At 41.0% G+C, this 13,378-nt stretch overlaps 1 protein-coding gene and 1 pseudogene across 3 annotated transcripts in view; one reads left to right on the top strand and one right to left on the bottom strand.

Annotated features, from left to right (window-relative positions):
* MELK (maternal embryonic leucine zipper kinase) overlaps window positions 1-13,378 on the top strand; it is a 97,650-nt gene that overhangs the window by 34,402 nt on the left and 49,870 nt on the right. The gene's annotated exons all lie outside the window — the stretch shown is intronic.
* On the bottom strand, window positions 4,718-4,867 carry LOC119473340 (annotated as a pseudogene).

A 13,378-nucleotide genomic window follows, 5' to 3' on the forward strand; every position in this document is an offset into this window, starting at 1 on the left:
TAGCTGGGCATGGTGGCGCATGCTTGTAATCCCAGCTACTCAGGAGGCTGAGGCAGGAGAATTGCCTGAACCCAGGAGGCGGAGGTTGCGGTGAGCCGAGATCGCGCCATTGCACTCCAGGCTGGGTAACATGAGTGAAACTCCGTCTCAAAAAAAACAAACAAAAAAACAATCCAAAAAAACAAACATTTAACTAACATAGCTTGTAACATTTCATTTGAAACTCTCTAGCGGCCTCTTTCTCATCTCACCCAAGTGCAAGCCAGCGTTTTCCCTGTGTGCTGTGGGTTTTCCCACATGTAACCTGGCCTCCTGTCACTGCCTTCGTGGTCTCCCTGCCTCACTTGTGCCACTCACATTGTCCTCCTTGTTTCTGGAACATGTTAAGGTGTGCCTGCCTCAGGGCATTTGTACTTACCCTTTCACCTGAAATGGTTTTCTCTAGGAGAGATGCTTTGTTCCCTCCCTTCTTTCAAGTCTCTGTTCAAATGTTCTCTAATCAGAAAGACATCCACTTGTTTATGTGTTCATTTGTTTTCTCATTTACTCATTTAATGTCCTTTCACCTTAGGGAGGAGTAAAATAGTTACCAAACACCTAATATATACCAGGCACTTTTCTAGATGTGTGGGATATATCCATGAATAAAATGGATGAAAGATCCCTGTCCTCATGGAGTTTATCTTCTATATCCCCACTACTGTGGGAATACAGAAAAAGACAGTAAGCATAATATGTAAATTTTACTAAAAGACGATATGTGCTTTGGAAAAGAGAAAAAAATTGAGTAGGATAAAGAGGAGTCAGGAGTACAGATGGGGGAGTTGTGGAGGAAAGGAACAGTAGGTTGCATTATTAAATAAGGTGGTTAGGATAAACTTATGGAAGTGAGATGTGAGCAAACTTGAAGGAGGTGAGTGTCAAGTGGATATCTAGGAGAAAAATATTTCAGGCAGAGGGAACAGCTAAGCAAAGACTGGGAGGTAGGAACATGCCTGGCATTGTCAAGGGAGGGCAAGAAGGCCAGTGCAGCCTGAGTGTAGTAAGTGAGGAGGGTAGTAGGAAAGGAAACCTCCAGAACAGAAGGTAAGTTGCTTTGGGCTTGGTGGGCTTCATAAGGACTTTGGCATTTTTTCTAAGTGAAATGGGGAGCCATTGGAGGGTTTCAAGCAGAGGAGAGGCATGATTTGGTTTAGTTTTTGACAGGATCACACTGGCTGCTGTGTGGAGATGACTGTAGGAAGTGAAGAAGAGAACCAGGGCAACTGGTTAGGAGGATATTGTAACAATTCAGATAAGAGATGGTGGCAGTGGAGGTGGTAAAATGTGGGTAATACTGGATGTCTTTTTTTTTTTTTTTGAGATGGAGTAGCATAATAATGCCAGTTTCTCCATAGCCCCCACCAATACAGTGTATCGCTATGTTTAAGACTTATTTTTGATTTGTAGGAATTTTTAGTTTTTATTTAGTGAAATTCATCAATGTCTTGCTTGCTTGTTTACTTGCTTTCTTGCTTTCTGTCTTTCTTGCTTTCTTGATAGAGTCTTGCTCTGTTACTCAGGCTGGAGTACAGTGGTGCAGTCATAGCTCACTGCAACTTCAACCTCCTGGGCTCAAGTGATCCTCCCACCTCAGCCTCCTGAGTAGCCGGAACTACAGGTGTGCGCCACCACACTCGGCTAATTTTTATATTTTTTTGTAGAGATAGGGACTTGCTATGTTGCTGAGTCTTGTCTCTGGCCTCAAGTGATCCTCCCACCTTGCCTTCCTAAAGTGTTGGGATTATAGGTATGAGCCACTGTGCCCAGCCTGTCAATTTTTTATTGTAATATTTGGAAGGGCTTTTTGACTTTATTTTATTTTATTTATTTATTTATTTTTTGAGACGGAGTTTCGCTCGTTACCCAGGCTGGAGTGCAATGGCGCGATCTCGGCTCACCGCAACCTCTGCCTCCTGGGTTCAGGCAATTCTCCTGCCTCAGCCTCCTGAGTAGCTGGGATTACAGGCACATGCCACCACGCCCAGCTAATGTTTTGTAGTTTTAGTAGAGACGGGGTTTCACCATGTTGACCAGGATGGTCTTGACCTCTTGACCTCGTGATCCACCCGCCTTGGCCTCCCAAAGTGCTGGGATTACAGGCTTGAGTCACCTCGCCCGGCCTTGACTTTAATAAATGCCCGTGTTTTCTTCTAGTGTTTTTATGTTTTTACTTTTTAAAAATGTTCAAATGTTTGATTTATCCAGAATTTGCTTTGGTGTGTTTTCTTGACTTTAAACATCATTAAAAAAAAAAAACCTAGAGGCTGGGTGCAGTGGCTAACGCCTGTAATCCTAGCACTTTGGGAGGCTGAGGTGGGTAGATCACCTCAGGTCAGGAGTTCAAGACCAGCCTGGCCATCATGGTGAAACCCCATCTTTTCTTTTAAAAATTAGAAAAACAAAAAACTAGAGATTTGCTTTCATATTCTGGATTCTGGATTTCAAAGATCTAATTGTAGCGTAGGTGTGGTGGCTCATACCTATAATCCCAGCCCTTTGGGAGGCTGAGGCAGGGACATGCCTTGAGGCCAGAAGTTTGAGACCAGCCTGGGCAACATAGTGAGACTCTGTCTCTTCAAAAAATAAGAAAAATTAGCTGGGCATGGTGGCATTTGTCTTTAGTCCTAGCTACTCAGGGGGCTGAGGTGGGAGGATATCTTGAACTTAGGAGTTCAAGGCTGCAGTGAGCTATGATTGTACTCCAGCCCAGGCTATAGACCCTCTATCTTTAAAAAAAAAGGAAGGCCAGGCCCAGTAGCTCACGCCTGTAATCCCAGCACTTTGGGAAATCAAGCAGGACAGATCACTTGAGGCCAGGACTAGCCTGACCACCATGGTGAAACCCCGTCTCTACTAAAAATACAAGAATTTGCTGGTCATGATGGTGCATTCCTGTAATCTCAGCTACTTTGGAGGCTGAGACATGAGAATCACTTGAACCCGGGAGGCAGAGGTTGCAGTGAGCTGAGATTGCACCACTGCACTCCATCCTGGGCGATGGAGAGAGATTCTGTCTCAAAAAAAAAAAAAAAAAAATCAAATTGTGATGGCAACGTAGCTATGTATACATAGCCATATATTTGAGGTTCATTGTTAACAATAGTGTAAGTCCTTATTTAAAATAGTCTTGCCAATTTCAAATTTTGTAGACAACTTGTTAAATCTAATCAGGCTTTTTTTTTTTTTTTAACTTTGTGTTTTGGTTGCTATACTAAAAGTAGAAATGTCAGCTCTGTTACTGTTTGCTTGTATTCATAGTCTTCAATCTGCGGTTTCTTTGCAAGAGTCTTGAGCCACTTGCCTATTCAATGAGGATTTAGTTTCATTAAAACATGTACTATAATCTGTAAATCCTTTTAACTGGGCTCCTGTAAAGCATAGTGCTTTGCAATACCATTCTTAAGAGCGTCTTATAGCATAGGTTATATAGGGACTAATGAGCGTACTACCAGTGCCGATACTAAGTATTAACGAAGCTCAATTTCTGTTATTTGTTAGATAGAAAAGGAATATAAGTGGAAGTCTTAATAATAGTCTCTTTCCATACCTCGGTGATCATCTTGCATATCCTCTGTGGCACACATGTCCTGACTGACTTTGAAGAAGACCATCAATCAAGAAAATGGTCAACTCTACGTTTTTTTTTTTTTTTTTTTTTNTTTTTTTTTTTTTTTTTTTTTTTTTTTTTTTTTTTTTTTTTTTTTTTTTTTTTTTTTTTTTTTTGAGACAGAGTCTTGCTCTGTTGCCCAGGCTGAAGTGCAGTGGCATGATCTCGGCTCACTGCAACCTCCACCTCCCAAGTTCAAGCAGTTCTGCCTCAGCCTCCTGAATAGCTGGGATTACAGGGGCGTACCGCCACGCCCAGCTAATTTTTGTATTTTTACTAAAAATACAAAAATGTGTTTCACCATGTTGGCCGGTCTGGTCTTGCACTCCTGACCTCAAATGATCCACCCACCTCAGCCTCCCAAAGTGTTGGGATTACAGGCGTGAGCCACCATGCCTGGCCAACTCTACACATTCTTTAGGCAGTCCCTTGATAAGTATAATACCTCTCAGCCAGGTTATTGAGTGTCAGTTAATTAGGGATTATTCTCCCTGGAAATTACCTGAAGTTATGGGTATTCCATGATGCTGAATAAGAACAAGAGGGGCCATGAGTATAACTGGGACTAGGATTGGCATTCTTCTGTAAACATTGAGCCTTCTAACCATATTTCTTGGTTATGAGTATTTTGGGACTGCAGTTAAGATACTATGCCATAAAAGATAAATAGAGTCATTTTATCCAGCTAAAATTTTGAATATTTGCCTTGACCATAAAAAGTCTCAATAAAGATGTATGATGTGTAAAACAAAATGAGGTATTATGTGGATTTACTAATTATAGACTTTGATTTATCTACTTTATAGTCATGATTATACAAGTCTTTGATTTACGATGTTAAAATGATATAAATCACATGTGAGAAGAATGCTTGGCAGGAGGGTATGTCTTTAGCTCTTCCAAGTACTATCCAGGCATTAGGGGCAAGTTAAACAGAAGGAGTAGATAGATGGGGGCATATCTCTGTCTTATCCTGTTGGAAAGTGCTAGCTGATCTCTTTAGACATCATTCCTACCAACCCTGACTTTTTATTTTATTTTATTTCATTTTATTTTATTTTATTTCAGTCTCCCTAGAGACTTTCAAAAATTGTCAGTGCCGACTATATTGCAAGTTGTTACTGGGGGCGGGGGGGGTAATTGGGAAAAGTTTTCAATTAGCAATAATCGTGCCTTGGATAAACCTCATTGGCTACGATACTGCTGCTGTGCAAAGCTTAACCCTGACTCTTGAGTACATGAGACATGTTTCTTTTTTTTTCTTTTTTTTTTGAGATGGAGTTTCGTTCTTGTTGCTCAGGTTGGAGTGCAGTGGTGTGATCCTGGCTCACCATGACCTCCACCTCTGATGTTCAAGCCATTCTCCTGCCTCAGCCTCCTGAGTAGCTGGGATTACAGGTGCCACCACGCCTGGCTAATTTTGTATTTTTAGTAGAGATGGCTTTCTCCATGTTGATCAGGCTGGTCTCGAACTCCTGACCTCAAGTGATCTATCCGACTCAGCCTCTCAAAGTGCTGGGATTACAGGCATGAGCCACCTGTGCCCGGCTCATGAGATACATTTCTGAGTGTATGAATAATCAGGCATCTGTGCTGCAGCTTAATTTACTCCTTTCTAGAGTGCGAAAGGCAAGGAAATGTTGGTTAAAACTACAGTCATCTTGGGTGGGTGATACAGAAGAGACTGACAAATTATGGCCTATGGGCCAAATCTGGCCCATCACTTGTTTGTTTACATAAAGTTGTAACACAACCACACCTGTTTGTTTGTGTATTGTCATGGTTGCTTTCCCACAGTGATGGAGTTGAGTAGTTGTGACAGAAATTATATGACCTGCAAAACCAAAAATACTTAACTATTTGTCCCTGTACAGAAAAAGCTTGTTGACCCCACTATAGTTAGTGACCTATAGAAGAATGATTCCCCCCAACTCCTAAAGCCTGCCTGCTCCTTTCCTTGAACATTGACCTAAAAAGCTCAGGTTTGTAGTTTATTAAGTAAGAAACTGGCATTTAGTTAATTATTTTTATATTGAAAAACAAAGTATATATGGTAGAAAATTAGTATGGCTGGGCTCAGTGGCTCACGCCTGTAATCCCAGCACTTTGGGAGGCTAAGGTGGGCAGATCACCTGAGGTCAAGAGTTCAAGACCAGCCTGGCCAATGTGGTGAAACCCTATCTCTTCTAAAATACAAAAATTAGCCAAACATGGTGGCGCATGCCTGTAATCCCAGCTACTTGGGAGGCCAAGGCATGAGAATAACTTGAACCCGGAAGGTAGAGGTTGCAGTGAGCCGAGATTGTGCCACTGCACTCCAGCCTTGCTGATGGAGCAAGACTCTATCTCAGAAAAAAAAAGGAAAAAGAAAATTAAAGCAATACTAAAGTATATAGTAAAAAAAATTAAAAAAAAAAAAAAAGTCTCTTCCCACTCAGCCCTTTCTTTTCTTTCTTTGAGGCAACTATGTATGTATTTAATTATTTATTTTTTTGAGACAGAGTCTTGCTCTGTCACCCAGGCTGGAATGCAGCGGTACTATCTTGGCTCACTGCAGCTTCCGCCTCCCGGGTTCAAAGCAATTCTTCTGCCTCAGACTCCTGAGTAGCTGGGACTATAGGTGTGCACCATCACACCCAGATAATTTTTGTATTTTTAGTAGAGACAGGGTTTCGCCATGTTGCCCAGGCTGGTCTCTAACTCCTGACCTCAAGTGATCTACCTGCATCGGCCTCCCAAAGTGCTGGAATTACAGGTGTGAGCCACTGTACCTGGCCCAGAGGCAGCTATTTAGAAATTCTTTCTATATATTTGCAGTATATATTCTTTGGTATTATATAATCCACATAGCTAATGGATTTTGGTCAAAAATCCATTAAAATGCATTTTAAAAGCATTCCACCTCATCCTTTTAAAATGGAATGCTTTACTTTTTTTTTTTTTTTTTTAAGAACCAGTCTCTCTCTGTCACCCAGGCTAGCTGGATTGGAGTGCAGTGGTGTGATTTTGGCTCACTGCAACCTCCACCTCCTGGGTTCAAGTGATTCTCCTGCTTCAGCCTCCCAAGTACCTGGGATTATAGGAATCCGCCACTATGCCTGGCTAATTTTTGTATTTTTAGTAGGGATGGGGGTTTCACCATGTTGGCCAGGCTGGTCTCGAACTTTTGGCCTCAAGTGATCCTTCTGCCTTGGCCTCCCAAATTGCTGGGGTTACAGGTGTGAGCCATAGCACCTGGCCTAATGCTTTACTTTTGAAGATTGTTTCATACTGATATATATCACCATGTCCAGGTTTAATCTTTTTAATGGCTGCATAGTATTTTACTGTGAAACTTCCTTTATTCTGTTCGTATATATAATTTTTTTTGCTTATTTTTATTTTCTTTGTATATATAATTTTTTAAAATTAATTTTTAATTCCACAGTAGTACATAAATATATTCTGTATAAAGAATTAAAACATTACTGTTGGACTGGATGCTGTGGCTCACGCTGAGGTGGGTGGATCACGAGGTCAGGAATTCAAGACCAGCCTGGCCAATATGGTGAAACCCAGTCTCTACTGAAAATACAAAAATTAGCCAGGAATGGTGGTGCACACCTACAGTCCCAGCTACTTGGGAGGCTGAGGCAGAAGAATCACTTGAACCCTGGAGACAGAGGTCGCAGTGAGCCAAGATCGCGCCATTGCATTCCAGCCTGGGCAAAAGAGCAAGACTCCGTCTCAGAAAACAAACAAAAAACCCCCAAACACATTACTGTTGAATTTGGTTTGCAAATGTTGATTTTAAAAAAAAAAAAAAGGAATGATAAAATTTTCAGTGAGTTTTGAACCCCCAAAAACTGATGTAGAAAGTGGGGCAGATGCCTTCTGCAGGCCAGGTCTGAGTCTCTGTAGGTGTCCAGAAATGGAGTTCTGTGTTGGTTTGAGTTGTGCTGAATGAGATCTCTTCTGCCTGGAGCATCTGCAGCAGTGTTTTTGTTATTTAATTCTTTCTGCTTTCTTCTCTACTTCCTTGCTTCCCGCCTCCAAATGGATAGAGCTTTCTGAAGTGTGTGTGTTGCATATCTTTGTGGCTGTTGCACATGGTTGCTCAGAAAAAAATAAAATCTTTGCTGGCATGCACATTCTCATCCTGTTGTCACAAAAGTAATACTTAACATGCATGAGCTTTTGTTATTTACCAGGCTCTGCTCTAAATGAGGTGGTTGCTATTGTTGTCTTCCTCTTACAGATGAAGAAATGAAGGACAGAGACCTTAAATAACTTATTCAGGGTCTTATAGCTAGTGAGTAGCAGAGCTGGGATTTGAACCCTAGCAGTCAAGCTCAGAGCCCATTCTCATAACCACTATGAAATATTCTTTCTTAGCTCTCTAGTTGCTATTTACCTGAAAATCACAGATGCCTAAAAGAGGAAGGATCCCCAGCCCAAAATTAATTAATCCCAATTAATTTGGAAGGAGTAAGGATCCCTCCCAATTAAAGGAGGAAGGATCCCCATCCCAAAATTAATAGGCAAATTTAATTGTGCCTATTAATTTGGGAATCTCCCCAGACATCCCATCTTTTCTGATTTACTAAGGCTACAAGTTAGTTCTCCTAATTAATTTGGTTATTATGATGCATCGGTTTTCCTAGGCTTTTTTGTTGTCACCCATACTTACTGGTCCTTGTTTCCTTTGTCAGCAGCGTTTGTGCATTGCAGTAATCAATTATTTTCAAGATCCGTTCCGGCTCTGAGTAGCTATAAGTTCTTTGACTTCTGTTTCTTCACATTCAATTTTTCTTGTTTCAGTCTAGCATTCTCTTCTTTTGAAATTTTGAATCTTGATTCTGCACTCATGTAATAACAGCTGTCCCTGCCAGCATTGCACCATTTGCACATTTCTTAAATATCCCTAAACTAAGTTGTTGATTAAAAAACTGAATAGAACAGGACCACTCCCTAAGTGTTCTGGGTATTGGTTTTTAGTTTTATTCTGTTTCAGCTACACTTAGCCAAGATTTTGTAGTCTTATCCACAAAGATAAAATAAGTAACTGTTAATACCTTACTGAAATGGAACTATATTATATTCATGATGGTCCTAATTTATTGACTTACCTCTAACCTTTGCTATATTTTTTACCTATCTGGACCTTAATCCTCTATGCTGTTTATTTGTCTTCATTTGTTGTTACTGCAAGTTTACATTCATATGGCAGCCATGGAATTAATAAAACCAGTATATTGTTTTATCAATAAAAAGTGAATGTACCAACATACAAACTTCAGTGTTTTCTACTTTTATTTATTCGAATGCATTAGTGGATCCTAGATTAATCCTTTGAGGGAGAGAGCTTACCTTAAAATAATACAAAATTGTTAGATCCTAACAGTAGATGTTAGATCCAAGTTCTGATATTTTTGAAAAATTAAATATCTTTACAGTGGAATGAATGTGGTAGAAAATGTCTAATTCTTGTTCAGTGGATATTTGGTCTTCCTCAGTAATATTATTTACTAATACTGTATAGTCTTTGTTTCTTCTGCTCTGAATTTCATTTTTTAGTTTTTCATGTATTCGCAAGTTGAAAATTGATTCAAATTAGGACTTTTATGCATTATTGTGGAATTTAATTTCACACATTATAGATTTTGAAATTTATTGTAATCTTGGCTCAGAACTATTGTTCCGAGTCACAGTGTAATACAGTCTGCTGGTTGAATCTAATTAAGGTGTCGTATCACTTGCATGCAGTATGTATCTTTGCCTAGAATGTTCTAAAATTCCTCACTTGGGAATAACACTTTCCTCAGTTCTTGGTTTGATTGAAAAACCCAGCAATATTTGACGCACCCTATGTAACTCTTGTTTAAAAGGCAGACTTCGTTTATCTTTTGCATTTGTTGACTATTTTAACCCAAATGCTCAACTGCAATTTCTAGCATGATTACTAATAGCTTGAGTATTAATCTTATTAATGTCACCTATATTCATTTGTCGTCACTGCATTCAAAGACAAGCATGACTGTACTCCAGCTGCAGCATACAAATATTAGGGGAGTATAAATAATTTAGCAAATGAAAATTGAGTAGTTTGAAAATAAAATTGCTTCCTAACCATCACAATTTATGATTTTAAAGAAAATGAGCAAGTTGTCTCTATGGGATTATATTTTTGTAATTATAGAGTTGACTATAGCATTATGATTACATGTTGGAGAGATGGCCTACCTTTCTTAGAACAATGTGAAAAACAATTTCAAGCCACTAGAATTCCCAGGATTATTTTGCTTAATCCATAGATCTTTTTTCCCCCTTCACTTGGATTCTTCACTGTTATCTGTTTCTGGCTGTCATTTGCAAGGTAATTGTCCCTTAAATAAACAAACACAAATTCTTTAAAGAATAGCAGAAACAAAGGTCATATCTCTAACCCTTTTTTGCTCTTTAAAGAGCAGCGGGAACAAGGGTCCTATCTCTGACCCTTTTTCGTTGAGAAGCAGTGTTTCTCAACATTAACACTATTGGCATTTGGAACACATAATTCTTTGTTGTTGGGGGCTGTCATGCATTACAGGATGTTTAGCAGCATCCATGACCTTTACCCACCAATTGCTAGGGGTAATCCCCAAGTTGTGACAAATCAGAATGTTTCCGTATACTCCCAGATGTCCCCTTTTAGGACAAATTATACCCAGTTGAGCACCAGTGCCCTACAATATCGAGCAAGTACTTAGTCTCTGTGGCTGAGACTTGGTTTCTCCATTTGTATAATGTGGTTAATAGTCCCTGCCTACTACACAGGGTAAAATTTATGTACAAGTGTTTTCTGCATTTTAAAGCACTCTGTGCAAATAAGAGATTGGGTTAAGCCTGGCAGCAGAGTTCATTTTCTGGACTCTATTTTGGCCAGTATTTCAGTACAGAGAATGAAGTTGAGAATGTTAGGACATGATAATGAGTCACAGGCCTTATGACCCACTTGTGGATGATACTCTACAGAGGTGTTCTGCCCAAATAAGGAAAGTAGATGGGTACATTTCAGGAGGTGATGTGACCAGGGCTTGACTAGATGATGTGTACCTTACCAGACAATCCTGAGATCTGAGATAGCAGTGGTGGGGCAGTGCTCCATTGGGAAGGCCTGTGACATTCCTCAGAATGGCTTTAGCCTTTCTTGCTGTACTGAGTATTTAGCACCTTTGAATACATGGCTTTTGGCCAATGTGCCCATCCCCGGCTCTCAGAAAAGGAATACTACTTTTTTGAATACTCCTATCTCCTCCCATTTATTTCAGATTCAGTACATATTTATTGTCTCTTGTGTGCAAGGCAGTATGTCGAGTGCTTTCACATACATTCTCTTGTGTTATAATCCTGTAAGCGGCATTAGTTGTATTATAGATAGTATAATGGTAGGAATAGTAGCAGCAGCAGCAGTCAAAGCTAACATTTAACAAATTCTTACTGTGTCCCTGACACGGTGCTAAGTGCTTTATGTATACTAAGTCATTGAATCCTAGCAAAAAAATTTTTTTTTTTTTTTTTTTTTTTTGAGACGGAGTTTCACTCTTGTTACCCAGGCTGGAGTGCAATGGCGCGATCTCGGCTCACCGCAACCTCCGCCTCCTGGGTTCAGGCAATTCTCCTGCCTCAGCCTCCTGAGTAGCTGGGATTACAGGCACGTGCCACCATGCCCAGCTAATTTTTTTTTTTTTTTTTTTGAGACGGAGTTTCACTCTTGTTACCCAGGCTGGAGTGCAATGGCGCGATCTCGGCTCACCGCAACCTCCGCCTCCCAGGTTCAAGCAATTCTCCTGCCTCAGCCTCCTGAGTAGCTGGGATTACAGGCACACGCCACCATGCCCAGCTAATTTTTGTATTTTTAGTAGAGACGGGGTTTCACCATGTTGACCAGGATGGTCTCGATCTATTGACCTCGTGATCCACCCGCCTCGGCCTCCCAAAGTGCTGGGATTACAGGCATGAGCCACCGCGCCCGGCCTAATTTTTTGTAGTTTTAGTAGAGACAGGGTTTCACCATGTTGACCAGGATGGTCTCGATCTCTTGACCTCGTGATCCACCCGCCTCAGCCTCCCAGAGTGCTGGGATTACAGGCTTGAGCCACCGCGCCCGGCCCTAGCAAAAATTTTATGTAGTAGGTATTGTTATTATACTACTTTTTTTTTTTTTTTTTTTTTTTAGATGAAGAAACTAAAGCACAACAAGGTCAAATAGCTTGTATAAGGTCCCACAGAGTAAGTAAGAGGTACATTGTGGATTTGAACCTAGGCAATTTGTTTTCAGAGCCTGCCTTAGGAAACAGGGTCAGAGAGACTGAATAACTCTTAAAAGCCCATGGAGCTAGTAAGAGGCAGAACTGAGATTCAAACATAATATATGACTCCAATCCATTGCTGTTCCAATGTGCCAAACACCACACTTCTCATTCACTGTTTTCTCTGCTGCTTTCTGGATAGGATTGCTTCCATGGTGCCAGCTTATAGCAAAGCACAGGGGATCTATTAAAAGATACTTTAAGAATTCAAAATAGGTTGATAAAAAGGGTTGATAAAAAGGCAAAGAAGAATTTGGAATCAGTCTGGTAGAGCTCTCTTTATTTAGTACTTTGGTCTGAGTATTTATTTTTACATTTGGTTTCTGTGGCGTACTCCTAGTTTTAGTTAAGAGTACTTTTGTTTTAGATTGTAGTTTCAGAATTTAAAGGCATAATGTCTCTTTTATTATGATAGATCTGATTATGGGCCTGTTATTTGTGTGTTGGAGCAGACCAGAAAGGGCTGAAACCTGGAATCAGGCTTGTCTTTGAGGTGGGCAGATGTTGATGGGGGAGAAGTGATGTGAAGCGGCTAAACCCTCATAGATAGTGTATGAGCTTGCTAGGGTTGTTGTAACAAAGTACTGCGGAGTGGTGGGCTAAAACAACAGAAATGGATTCTTGCACAGTTGGAGGGTTACTGTTCAACCCAGTACAGATAGTGTCCAGAGAGTAAGCAGCAAATGGCTCTGCAAACAGCAGAGGGAAGACTACCCAGAGTACCGGGAGCAAGGCTGGCAGAGGACACTCTAGGAGCAGGCTGTGATCAGAGACTCAGGCAGCTCACAGTCATTTGATCAGCACATAGGAAGATCTTTGTTCCAAGCTGGTCTCCCCTCTGTATGGTACCCTAGCAAGAGCAGGCTGAAATATTTGAGACCGGGCAAACATGACAAGAAAAAGAACAAGGCAAGTCCTCAGGATTGGGATCATGAAAAGCCTAGGTCTCAGGAATAAAGTAAAGCTCAGATATGAGAGTGGGGCCAAGTAGGTCAGGGCCAGTCATCCAGCAACTGTGACTTACCACTGCTGAGTCCCAGAGAGTTGGCTAGAGTATCTAAAACCCCTCCTTCCCAGGATAGGCATGGAGCCCAGGCATCAGTGAGCCTTCAGGTTGGGGTCCAGTTGGCTGTAGATGAGGCATGGTAGAGAGAAATGAATTCGAGGCTTCATTGCTACAGTTCAAAAACAAACTTTGAGCTGGGCATGGTGGCTCATGCGTGTAATCCCAGCACTCTGGGAGGCCAAGGCGGGTGGATCACCTGAGGCCAGAAGTTTGAGACCAGCCTGGCCAACATAGTGAGACCTTGTCTCTACTAAAAATGCAAAAACTAGCTGTGGGTGGTGGTGCATGCCTGTAATCCCAGCTACTTGGGAGACTGAGGCAGGAGAATTGCTT

The sequence above is a fragment of the Cebus imitator genome, unplaced genomic scaffold (assembly GCF_001604975.1).
Source record: "Cebus imitator isolate Cc_AM_T3 unplaced genomic scaffold, Cebus_imitator-1.0 Scaffold149, whole genome shotgun sequence".
In the NCBI taxonomy this organism is placed as follows: Eukaryota; Metazoa; Chordata; class Mammalia; order Primates; family Cebidae; genus Cebus; species Cebus imitator.